Raw genomic sequence first — 11,702 nt, forward strand, 5'->3', positions numbered from 1 at the left:
GAAAATATAGCTGGCATTGGTCAGGATATGAGTATCTAGGGGGTCCCATGAGAAATGATCAATATTCGGGGATATGACAGAAACGATGACGTGAAGCACAGGACTTCATGTGGACTTATGCTCCATTCCGAATGGTTTTCGGGATGTAATAAATTTATTGCACAATATTATTTATTTCTGAATTATTCAATACATTGTCAGGTTGGTATATGTAAACCACAACATTTAGTGAATATTAAAACATGCGTTTAGTTGAAAAACATAGGTGAGGAATTCGACGTATCGGACGTCAGCAGGAGCACTATCAATGCAGAAGCTGTAAACACGCCACATCCGCATATTCGTCATTAGTGCAGATGTGAAGCGCTTTAGCCAGCTCGTGTACAATTAGGTAACCGATGCTTCTCTCTGATACACTCTCAGCCCTCTCACTTACAAAACACTAATGACAAAAAAGTACATTAAATGTGCTCAATCTCGGAAACAGTGGGGAACAGGGTACACGTCCATATTAAGATATTTGGCTTCAAACAAGCGTTCCTGTCATATCCATGACTAGTGACTATTCCTCTTGGGACGCACTGTATATGACAGATCGTTGGTGGTGGAGGAGGTAGTTTCACGAACATGAAGACTGCTGCTGAGAAGCGTCTCGAGAGGAGTACTGCATCAAAACAGTCTTTGGGTTTATGACTTAAACAACAACAAATATAATAATTGTAACATGCTGTTCGTGAACTATGAACTTTTGTTTTGAAAAGTATCAGGTATTTACTCTTATGTGGCAGACTGCGCGCAGATCCTGCTCGATGACTGCTGTAATGAAACGAGGAAATCATGAAAATGTTATATTCGATTTTTAGTGACTAGGAAGTAAAATACACCAAGCCTTCGGTAATAATATTTAAATCAGAATGAGATTTTCACTCTGCAGCGGAGTGTGAGCTGATATGAAACTTCCTGGCAGATTAAAACTGTGTGCACGACCGAGACTCGAACTCGGGACCTTCGCCTTTCGCGGGCAAGTGCTGTACCAACTGAGCTACCGAAGCACGACTCACGCCCGGTACTCACAGCTTTACTTCTGCCAGTACCTCGTCTCCTACCTTCCAAACTTTACAGAAGCTCTCCTGCGAACCTTGCAGAACTAGCACTCCTGAAGGAAAGGATTTTGCGGAGACATGGCTTAGCCACAGCCTGGGGGATGTTCGGTAGCTCAGTTGGTAGAGCACTTGCCCGCGAAAGGCAAAGGTCCCGAGTTCGAGTCTCGGTCGGGCACATAGTTTTAATCTGCCAGGAAGTTTCATATCAGCGCACACTCCGCTGCAGAGTGAAAATCTCATTCTGGAAACATCCCCCAGGCTGTGGCTAAGTCATGTCTCCGCAAAATCCTTTCTTTCAGGAGTGCTAGTTCTGCAAGGTTCGCAGGAGAGCTTCTGTAAAGTTTGGAAGGTAGGAGACGAGGTACTGGCAGAAGTAAAGCTGTGAGTACCGGGCGTGAGTCGTGCTTCGGTAGCTCAGTTGGTAGAGCACTTGCCCGCGAAAGGCAAAGGTCCCGAGTTCGAGTCTCGGTCGGGCACACAGTTTTAATCTGCCAGGAAGTTTAATATTTAAATCAGTTCGGGAAAACTGAACACAGTAAACTATTTAAGAATCTTGATGGTACATTCTCGATAACCTGAAAGTATCTCAAGCGTCGTCAGTATTGCTGGTGATACAAGCTTCCTCTTTCTAATAAGTATTTGCAACGTTGTATCTTTCGCTGCAACTACAGATTCTGACGTAATCATTAATGGTGTTCGTCCCTGCTATAATAAAAATGCTGAATGAACCCTGAACTGCAATGACCTTTTTTATTAATTTCCTCTGCAGTCTTTACCGACCTCAAAACGGCATCTGTGGAATCAGTGCTACTGTACAAGACAACAATAAGTTCTGCCAATTAAAAGAGTATAGACAATATTTCAGTATTACACTAACAAATTTTGATTTGGTCGCAAATTTTATCGACAACAGTGCTACTCGTGTACCTCTAAGGGAGCATAAAATTCATCAAGTATAAAATTAAATATGTTAACAGCTTTCAGTAATAGTGCTTAACAGTCTGATAGTTAAAAACCAGTACTTTTTAATTATAAAAATGACTCACGTGCACCCTGTTCGAATGTTTGCTCCTCTAAAATGCACTTAACGCGATTTTCACTCCCGGAAGTGCTATGTAGATGTGATAAATGTCGAGTTCCGCAGTAGTTCGGTTACTCTAGGATGGTCGATTCCTGGAAAGGAGGAAGGAAAGCCCTTACCAACTAAAATAAGACTATGCACTGGAGGGCATCGGTGGTTTCAAACCACCTCCTCGTTGATCGTTGCTTTTAGAGGAATAAGTCTTATATTTCTAGGTTGCGACAAAAGTAAAGTGAAGATTAAATGAATTGATAAAGTGAGAAACCCATTTTGGAACATATATTGTGTTCGAACATCATGAATTACCCCGAAGAGGACCGTCTATTGCCACGCAGTCAATACGGATTTACAATACATCATTCTTGTGAAACACAACTAGCTCTTTACCCACACGAAGTGTTGAGTCCTGTTGACTAGGGTTTCAAATTCATTCCGTATTTCTATATTTCCAGAAGGTTTTTGACACTGTGCCACACAAGCACGTTGTAGTGAAATTGCGTGCTTGTAGAATATCGTTTCAGTTATGTGACTGAATTCGTGACTTCCTGTCTGTGAGGTCACACTTCGTAGTAACTGACGGAAAGTCATCGAGTAAAACAGAAGTGATTTCTGGCGTTTCCCAAGGTAGTATTATAGGCGCTCTGCTGCTTCTTGTCTCTGTAAACGATTTAGGAAACATTCTAAACAGCCGTTTTGTGTTTTTTGCAAATGCTACTGTCGTCTATCGTCTAGTAAAGTCATCAGAAGATCAAAACAAATAGCAAAACGATTTAGAAAAGGTATATGTATGGTGTGAAAATTGGCAGTTGATCCTAAATAATGAAAAGTGCGAGATCACCCACATGAGTGGTAAAAGAAATCCCTTAAACTTCGGTTACACTATAAATCAGTCACTTCTAAAGGCCGTAAATACAAATAAATACCTAGGAATTACAATTACGAACAATTTAAATAGAAAATGTTGTGGGGAAGGCAAACCTAAGATTGCATTTTATTGGTAGAACAGAAAATGTAACAGATCTACTAAAGAAACTACGCTTGTCCGACCTCTTCTTGAACACTGCTGCGCGGTCTGGGATTATTACGATATCCTCGTAAGATTACTGGAGAACATCGAGAAAGTTCAAAAAAGAACAGCACGTTTTACAGTGTCGCGCAATAAGGGAGAGAGTGTCACGGACATGATGCAGGATTTGGGATGGACATCATTAAAACAAAGGCGTTTCTCGTTGCGGCGGAGTCTTCTCATGAGGATTCAATCACCAGATTTCTCCTCCGAATGCGAAAATATTATGATGATGCCGACCTACAAAGGGAGAAACGATCATCATAATAAAATAGCGGATATCAAAACTCGCACGGAGAGATGTAGGTATTCGTTTTTTTCCGTGCGCTTTACGAGATTAGAATAATAGAGAATCATGTGATGGTAGTTCGATGAACCCTCTGCTAGGCACTTAAGTGTGATTCGCAGAGTAGCCATGCAGATGTAGATGGGTGTAGGTATCCAGTACAACAAAAAAAGCAGGAGAAGCAGAAACGTGATTATCACAAGGATCAATAATTGAAATTTTTTCAGAAAAGTCTAAAATTTTCTACTACACGGTTTGTTATTTATAGACCCAAAAGAATTCACTTACATGTTATAGAAACCGATACATTAATATGTATAACTAATGGACATGTGGGGTTCCTGGCCAAAAGTGTGGACATGATTGTCTCAACATCAAACGAACTGCAAAAAATGACGTTTTAGTGTTTTATTAATGTAATAAAGTATGAGCTTTGGGAAAAACGTCCTGCCCCTTGTAGTTTGTGTATTTTCTGGTTTTCAGTCTCGCGTCTTTTATAATATCACATTTACGTTTGCCTGCTAACGCCTTTCCTTCTCTTCCTTGGTGGTTCTGCATCACTCAAATTGTAAATCCTTTAACAATACAGAAGTAATAGTTAAACAATGTAATAATGCAATGACAAATGAGTGTAATATTAGCTGCACTACAGTCATATAACGCTTGTGTATATAACTGACTGTCAGCATCTTAGCAGTCAGGTACAACGACCTTATGAAACAAAGTAGACTACCAAGAAAGCCAGCGAGAAATAAAAATGATATTTCCACTCATTAAGCGTAGAAATACCTCATATCACTGGACATGAGGCGTTTCTGAACGAAACAGTAAAATAATTCATAGCATTGGAACCATTAAGTAGAGATGAGGTATTTCTATCATAATAAATATCGCTACCTTCAAAGGTATATAATTCGCCATTATTTCAGTTTGCAAAAAATATGCAAATGGGAAGTTTCAGATTTTATCGATTCATACTAAAAGTCTACATGATGAAATGTCAAGACATTCAGAAAACATAGGGTAGCGTAGTTAAACAAAGCCCGTCTCTCATTTGAATACGGATACAATATTTCGACTTCGGAAATAGAGTAAACGGATATAACAGTGGACAGTTTTGTGCAGTAATCGATTGTTAGGATTCTGCTGTCAGCATTTCAGTTTTGTCATCAGTGAAGTTAGACGCTTCTCTTTGAAGTCTGCAAAATGACTTTCTCAATATAAGAAACAACTGAAATTGTGAAAGCATACGTGAAAACAGGTTAGATCAGGGGAAACTAGCGAAATTTTCAGGGTGAAGTATTCGGATAGAGCACTATCAGCAAAGAGAGGAAAACAGAGTTTGTATAAAAATTGGAGCACCTACAGATCTGTTGAAAACGTAAATTGACAAAAAAACTACTTCAGTTCGCACACCAGACGCTATTACAGCCATTCGCCGAAGAATTATTCACAGACCAAATGAGTGTACACGTAAATTGGCCCAACAGGCTCATGTGAGTAGAAGTAATTGCCAGCAGATATTGAAAAGTCTTAATTTGAAGCCATAAATCTTGAAGGCCGTACAGCAATTACGAAAGGATGACAGTCAGAAACGTGTAGATTACCGCTCGAAGCTTTTCAATAACATCAACGATGGTTTGTTAGACACTTCCATTACATTAGCAGTGATGAAGAATGGTTTCATCCTTCTGATTTATGTGATTTCACAGAACACGAGCTATTGGGCAACTAAGAACGTTAACAATGTGTGTCAGCAACCGCTCCACGATCAAAAAATCGTCGTTTTTTGACACTACCCTCAACACAGTTGCATATATGGAGCTTTTTGTTAGATTTTGAGCTCAACTCACGGAATATGAAAGACAGCGTCTTGCTACGGTTCGCGCGGCTCCCACCGTCTGAGGTTCGAGTCCACCCTCGGGCATGTGTGTGTGTGTGTGTGTGTGTGTGTGTGTGCGTGCGCGCGTCCTTAGCGTAAGTTACTAAAATTTAGATTACTTAGATTAGTAGGGACCTATTACGTCAGCAGTTTGGTCCCACAGGAACTTACCACAGATATGAAAGGCAGTACTGCTTCTTCCAGCAAGAAGGGGCAACATTCCACACGTCTAAAATATCCCTGGAACGAGTCCGTGATGTCTTCACTCAGGAATGAGTTGTCAGCAAACATTTATGGCCACCACATCCGCCGGATCTAACAACGTGTTTTTTTTTTTTTTTTTTTTTTTCCTCTCTGTCTTGTAAGAACGGTTGAAGAGCAAGGTCTATGAAACAAATCCACACAAAGTCAGGAAATAAAAGACAACATCGGCCGTAAAGTTGCCACCATCGATATCCGAATTTTACGCCGGGAGAATCTCAATATGCCTACACTTGCACAACTGTGTATTGATGTTGCAGGGGATCATTTTCAGCATCTTCCATAAAAGTATATTTCATTGTTAATAAATGGTAAGTTTATTTCAGCTCTTCGTTTCTGAATTTCACTGCATTTCTTTTATACTTAATGGCATACTTTTAGCTGCGCCACGCTGAAATTCTGCTTTCACATCAAGGAAGAAGGGAAAGTGGGGCAGCCTTTCTCTCCCGACGTGATCTCTGAAAATGACAAGAGCGAAGCAGAATGAGAAGATACTATATCTTTAATGAGATGATACAGATGTTGTAGACACTAGATTCGCAAATAGAGCCAGATTGGAGACAGAAAGAATAAACAACAAATGAAGTCAGTCGAAAAATCTTAGAAGAAGAACAGAAACAAAGGTGGGACGTGTGGTGAAGTATCTAGGAGTAGCTAATTTTGTAGAGGAGGGTTGTGGAGAGGCACAACCTGCGAGTTGAGGTCGATGTTGCTATGACTGCGACAGAGTTGTAAGGGATTATCTGAGATAATGAGATTTCTACGGAGTAGACAGAATATAGGACAGTGCTAAACCCGTCTCGAGAATGAAAAAAGACGAAAAAGAAACAAGCAAATTGGTGACAGATGTTAATTTTAAGCAGCACTCACTGGATAGTGGCGACGACACACGACGCAGTACACTTTTTCCCGGATTCATCAAAGTGAGCCTAACAGCCTTACGCCTTTTCCTTGGCTTGTAACTTCATACCGATGTGTGGAAACTGCTGTTTCTACAGCTGCCGACCCAGTTCGCGCATCTGTCGTGTTTGCTGGGTTACGCAACTCTGCGGCCGGGGCTTCGGGCTGCTGGTTGTCGCGGCTCTTAAATCTGGTTTGTGGCGAGTGCCACGGTCGGCCCCATGCGACCGACTTACGGCACAGTGATTCCTGGTAATGTCAGCCAATTGCCTTTCTACGTTACGTTGCCAGTTCCCTGTTCTTTTTTTTTCTTTTTCCCTCTCTTTAATCTCCCAGTTCATTTGTGAAAGAGATTTTCTTTGAAAAGGTATCTGCCATATGGGCCAGTACTGTAGTGTATAATTGGTAGAACATATGTGTGTGCGGGGAGGGATGGGAGCGAGTTTGGTAGGTAGGAGACTGTAAATTCTCAACATCAAATGAAAGTACATGGTAGCAGAGACCTTTCGTGCCTCAAGCATCTATGATGTACATATGCAGACTGAAGCGAGGAATAAAAATTTGTAGCAAGGCCAGGACTCGAAACCGGGTGCCTCGCTCACTTCGCAGATTCGCTAACTGCTACGTCACTGATGCACAATGGCTTTGCATAACTGCACAGACTATCCTAGCATCCATTTCTCCTCAATCCTAATTTCTGTTCACCTCAGCCCACTTGGTATTCCCTCTAAAATCGGACAGAATTGTCGAGGCTCTCCAACTGTATGGGAATAGCACCTCATCAAAAGAAAAAAAGAAAAAAAAGGTTCAAATGGCTCTAACACTATGGGACTTACATCTGAGGTCATCAGTCCCCTAGAACTTAGAACTACATAAACCTAACTAATCTAAGGACATCACACACATCCGTGCCCGTAGTGCGACCGTAGTAGCAGCGCGGTTTTGGTCTGAAGCGCCTAAACCGCTCGGTCACAGCGGCCGGCAGCACCTCATCAACATCGAATGTAATGGGGAATTCGCTTACAGTTACGGCTAATCTGTCTCTATACAGGGTGTAAACAATGTTTACAACCCACCATAGCGATGCAAGTGAAGCAGAGTCGAATAATTTGACCTGAGATTCCAGTATTCTATGAAGCCGAGGAACAATCCCAAAGCCGGCCGGGATGGCTACAGTCTGGTACCGCGCGACCGCTCCGGTCACAGGTTCGAATCCTGCTTCGGGCATGGATGTGTGTGATGTCCTTAGTTAGGTTTAAGTAGTTCTAAGTTCTAGGGGACTTATGACCTCAGAAGCAGTCCCATAGTGCTCAGAGCCATTTGAACCATTTGAACAATCCCAAATTTTCCTGTAAAAGGCACCTGAGATACAGCGCATGCACGCCGCCCAAGATTTTAAGATATCCTCTCGCTCTCTTCAACCACAGGATTGCCTTTACAGATTGTAAAGATAGAATTTGAGCAAATTTTACTACACAATTTTCGAATTAGCGATTAAATTGTTTCTGTGGGCTTCTGAGACTGGTGTGTTTGTAGGTGTTAAGTTTAGATCGAATTTCAAACGTAATTCGTTTCGGCATAACGTGTTCAAATGTCTCTTCCTATCACTACCCTCAGAGGAAAGGTCAACTTATTAATGTCAGCGAACGTCAATGGTATAAGAGAGCAAGAGGAAAATGAAAATCTCGCAAATTTGAGGCTGTTTCCCTGCTTAGAAGCACACAAATGCCTTGTATCAAATTATTAGACTGTCCTACCCCCCTCCCCCCCCCCCCCCCCCCCCATCCCCAGGGACTGATGACCCTGTAGTTTGGTCCCTTTACACCCCACACCTACCGACCAAACCTTCCCCTACGCCACGGTGTTATGTTGGAGCAATTATCATTTGCAGCCATTATACACTCCTGGAAATTGAAATAAGAACACCGTGAATTCATTGTCCCAGGAAGGGGAAACTTTATTGACACATTCCTGGGGTCAGATACATCACATGATCACACTGACAGAACCACAGGCACATAGACACAGGCAACAGAGCATGCACAATGTCGGCACTAGTACAGTGTATATCCACCTTTCGCAGCGTTGCAGGCTGCTATTCTCCCATGGAGACGATCGTAGAGATGCTGGATGTAGTCCTGTGGAACGGCTTGCCATGCCATTTCCACCTGGCGCCTCAGTTGGACCAGCGTTCGTGCTGGACGTGCAGACCGCGTGAGACGACGCTTCATCCAGTCCCAAACATGCTCAATGGGGGACAGATCCGGAGATCTTGCTGGCCAGGGTAGTTGACTTACACCTTCTAGAGCACGTTGGGTGGCACGGGATACATGCGGACGTGCATTGTCCTGTTGGAACAGCAAGTTCCCTTGCCGGTCTAGGAATGGTAGAACGATGGGTTCGATGACGGTTTGGATGTACCGTGCACTATTCAGTGTCCCCTCGACGATCACCAGTGGTGTACGGCCAGTGTAGGAGATCGCTCCCCACACCATGACGCCGGGTGTTGGCCCTGTGTGCCTCGGTCGTATGTAGTCCTGATTGTGGCGCTCACCTGCACGGCGCCAAACACGCATACGACCATCATTGGCACCAAGGCAGAAGCGACTCTCATCGCTGAAGACGACACGTCTCCATTCGTCCCTCCATTCACGCCTGTCGCGACACCACTGGAGGCGGGCTGCACGATGTTGGGGCGTGAGCGGAAGACGGCCTAACGGTGTGCGGGACCGTAGCCCAGCTTCATGGAGACGGTTGCGAATGGTCCTCGCCGATAACCCCAGGAGCAACAGTGTCCCTAATTTGCTGGGAAGTGGCGGTGCGGTCCCCTACGGCACTGCGTAGGATCTTACGGTCTTGGCGTGCATCCGTGCGTCGCTGCGGTCCGGTCCCAGGTCGACGCGCATGTGCACCTTCCGCCGACCACTGGCGACAACATCGATGTACTGTGGAGACCTCACGCCCCACGTGTTGAGCAATTCGGCGGTACGTCCACCCGGCCTCCCGCATGCCCACTATATGCCCTCGCTCAAAGTCCGTCAACTGCACATACGGTTCACGTCCACGCTGTCGCGGCATGCTACCAGTGTTAAAGACTGCGATGGAGCTCCGTATGCCACGGCAAACTGGCTGACACTGACGGCGGCGGTGCACAAATGCTGCGCAGCTAGCGCCATTCGACGGCCAACACCGCGGTTCCTGGTGTGTCCGCTGTGCCGTGCGTGTGATCATTGCTTGTACAGCCCTCTCGCAGTGTCCGGAGCAAGTATGGTGGGTCTGACACACCGGTGTCAATGTGTTCTTTTTTCCATTTCCAGGAGTGTATTTACAAAAGAAATTTTGTGTCTTGATGCACGTACGTTCCACATCGCCTCTGAAGCATTCCATTCCGTCCTCAATCGGTACACGTATCAAGCACTGTGGGAGTAAAAATCATTACATCCCCATGGGCATAAGGGTGAAAAGAGGGTGAAGTAGAAGCGTAACGCAAGAACTTCTTAAGTAATGTCAATAAATTTTCTGCGTCCATGACTCACTTTCTGCATTATTTGTGTAGTTATTTGTAGAAATATTGTCTGGTAACATGCCCTTACTGTACTTATTTGTAAGATAATACTGTAGGATAACACGCCTTTACCACCCTATGTGGGTGAGAAACTGTGATACGTAAACACGTTCACTAACAAAAAAATGGCTCTGAGCACTATGCGACTTAACTTCTAAGGTCATCAGTTGCCTAGAACTTAAAACTAATTAAACCTAACTAACCTAAGGACATCACACACATCCATGCCCGAGGCAAGATTCGAACCTGCGACCGTAGCGGTCGTTCGGTTCCAGACTGTAGCGCCTACAACCGCACGGCCACTTCTGCCGGCGTTCATTAACAATCGATGTTAATGTCGAATACCCAGTTTTCGGGGTCGCTAGACTCGTTGATGACAGTCACAATGAAGGTTCACCCTTGAGATTGGAAAGAGGTTGCGTGAAGTTCACAGACAGTAATAATAACACCTAAAGCAATTTCTATCAGACTTGGCACACATGTCGCTTCGCACCCATAGCACCACCATGGCTGAGGGTAGGGGTGTACATGCCGAGCGTGGGGGTGTGATGGATACATTTGGGAAATTGCTGCTAGTGTGGGACGAAGTATTTCGGCGGTGCAATGTGTGTGTGCCAAATGGTTCACGGATTCACGGATGCCCGTAGAACACGACGAGATGGGTCAGGCCGCACCACCCAGACCCGCTCTCCAACCTCCACCACAGTAGAAGATCGACATCTCGTTCGCATGGAATTTCAGGACAGATCTGCGTGTTACTCGGCTCTGGTGCGACAGTGGATCGGTGTAACACATCGTACATTATCAGTGGTGGGTGACAGTCCTTCGCCGTTTTTTAGGAGGGGCATGGGTTATGTGTGTGTCGTCCACTTCTTCGCCTACCTTTGACGAATGCACAGAAATGTGGTAGACGGCAATGAAATATGGAACTACGTCAGATAGTGTTTACATGCGAATCCAGGTTCTGTTTGGTTAAAAATGATGGTCGCATTTTGGTCCGGTGCAGAAATAGGGAGCGGCGTCACAATGACTGCATTCGCACAAGGCAAACAGCGCCAACTCATGGCCTTATGGTGTGGGGCGCTGTCAGGTACGACCAAAAACCAAAGATAGTGCGTGTCGAGGGCACTGCGGCCAGTGTGACCTACGTGAATGACATCTTGCGACCAGTAGCCATGCGCTTTCTGCACAACATCCCAGACGCCATAGTCCAGCAGGAGAATGCACAAGTACACATTGCTGCACGAACACAAGCCTTCTTGGTGTCACAGGATGTCAACCTTTTGCCCTGGCCCACCAGATCACTAAACTTGTCGCCCATCGAAAATTTTTGGGATATGCTGAAACGATGGGTGCAGACTGTGACCCATTGCCAACCACCAGAGATGAGCTTTGGAACCATATTAATGCAGAATGGATGGCTATACCACAGGACGCCATTCGCGCCTTATAGGTGGCGATGCCACCACGAAAGGAACATATTATTAGGGCCCATATTGGACCCTGTACCTGCTAGACAACAGGACACATGCTAAACTGAGGTAGATAAATGCTAAAT

The 11,702-nt window shown here is 44.5% G+C and overlaps 1 non-coding gene across 1 annotated transcript; it reads left to right on the plus strand.

Annotated features, from left to right (window-relative positions):
- Positions 1-1,205: 1,205 nt before the first annotated feature.
- Trnas-cga lies at positions 1,206-1,279 on the plus strand. Its single transcript has one exon. It is a non-coding gene; the product is annotated as a tRNA-Ser (tRNA).
- The last annotated feature ends 10,423 nt before the right edge of the window (positions 1,280-11,702 follow it).

This window comes from Schistocerca americana, chromosome 7 (genome assembly GCF_021461395.2).
Source record: "Schistocerca americana isolate TAMUIC-IGC-003095 chromosome 7, iqSchAmer2.1, whole genome shotgun sequence".
NCBI classification, from domain to species: Eukaryota; Metazoa; Arthropoda; class Insecta; order Orthoptera; family Acrididae; genus Schistocerca; species Schistocerca americana.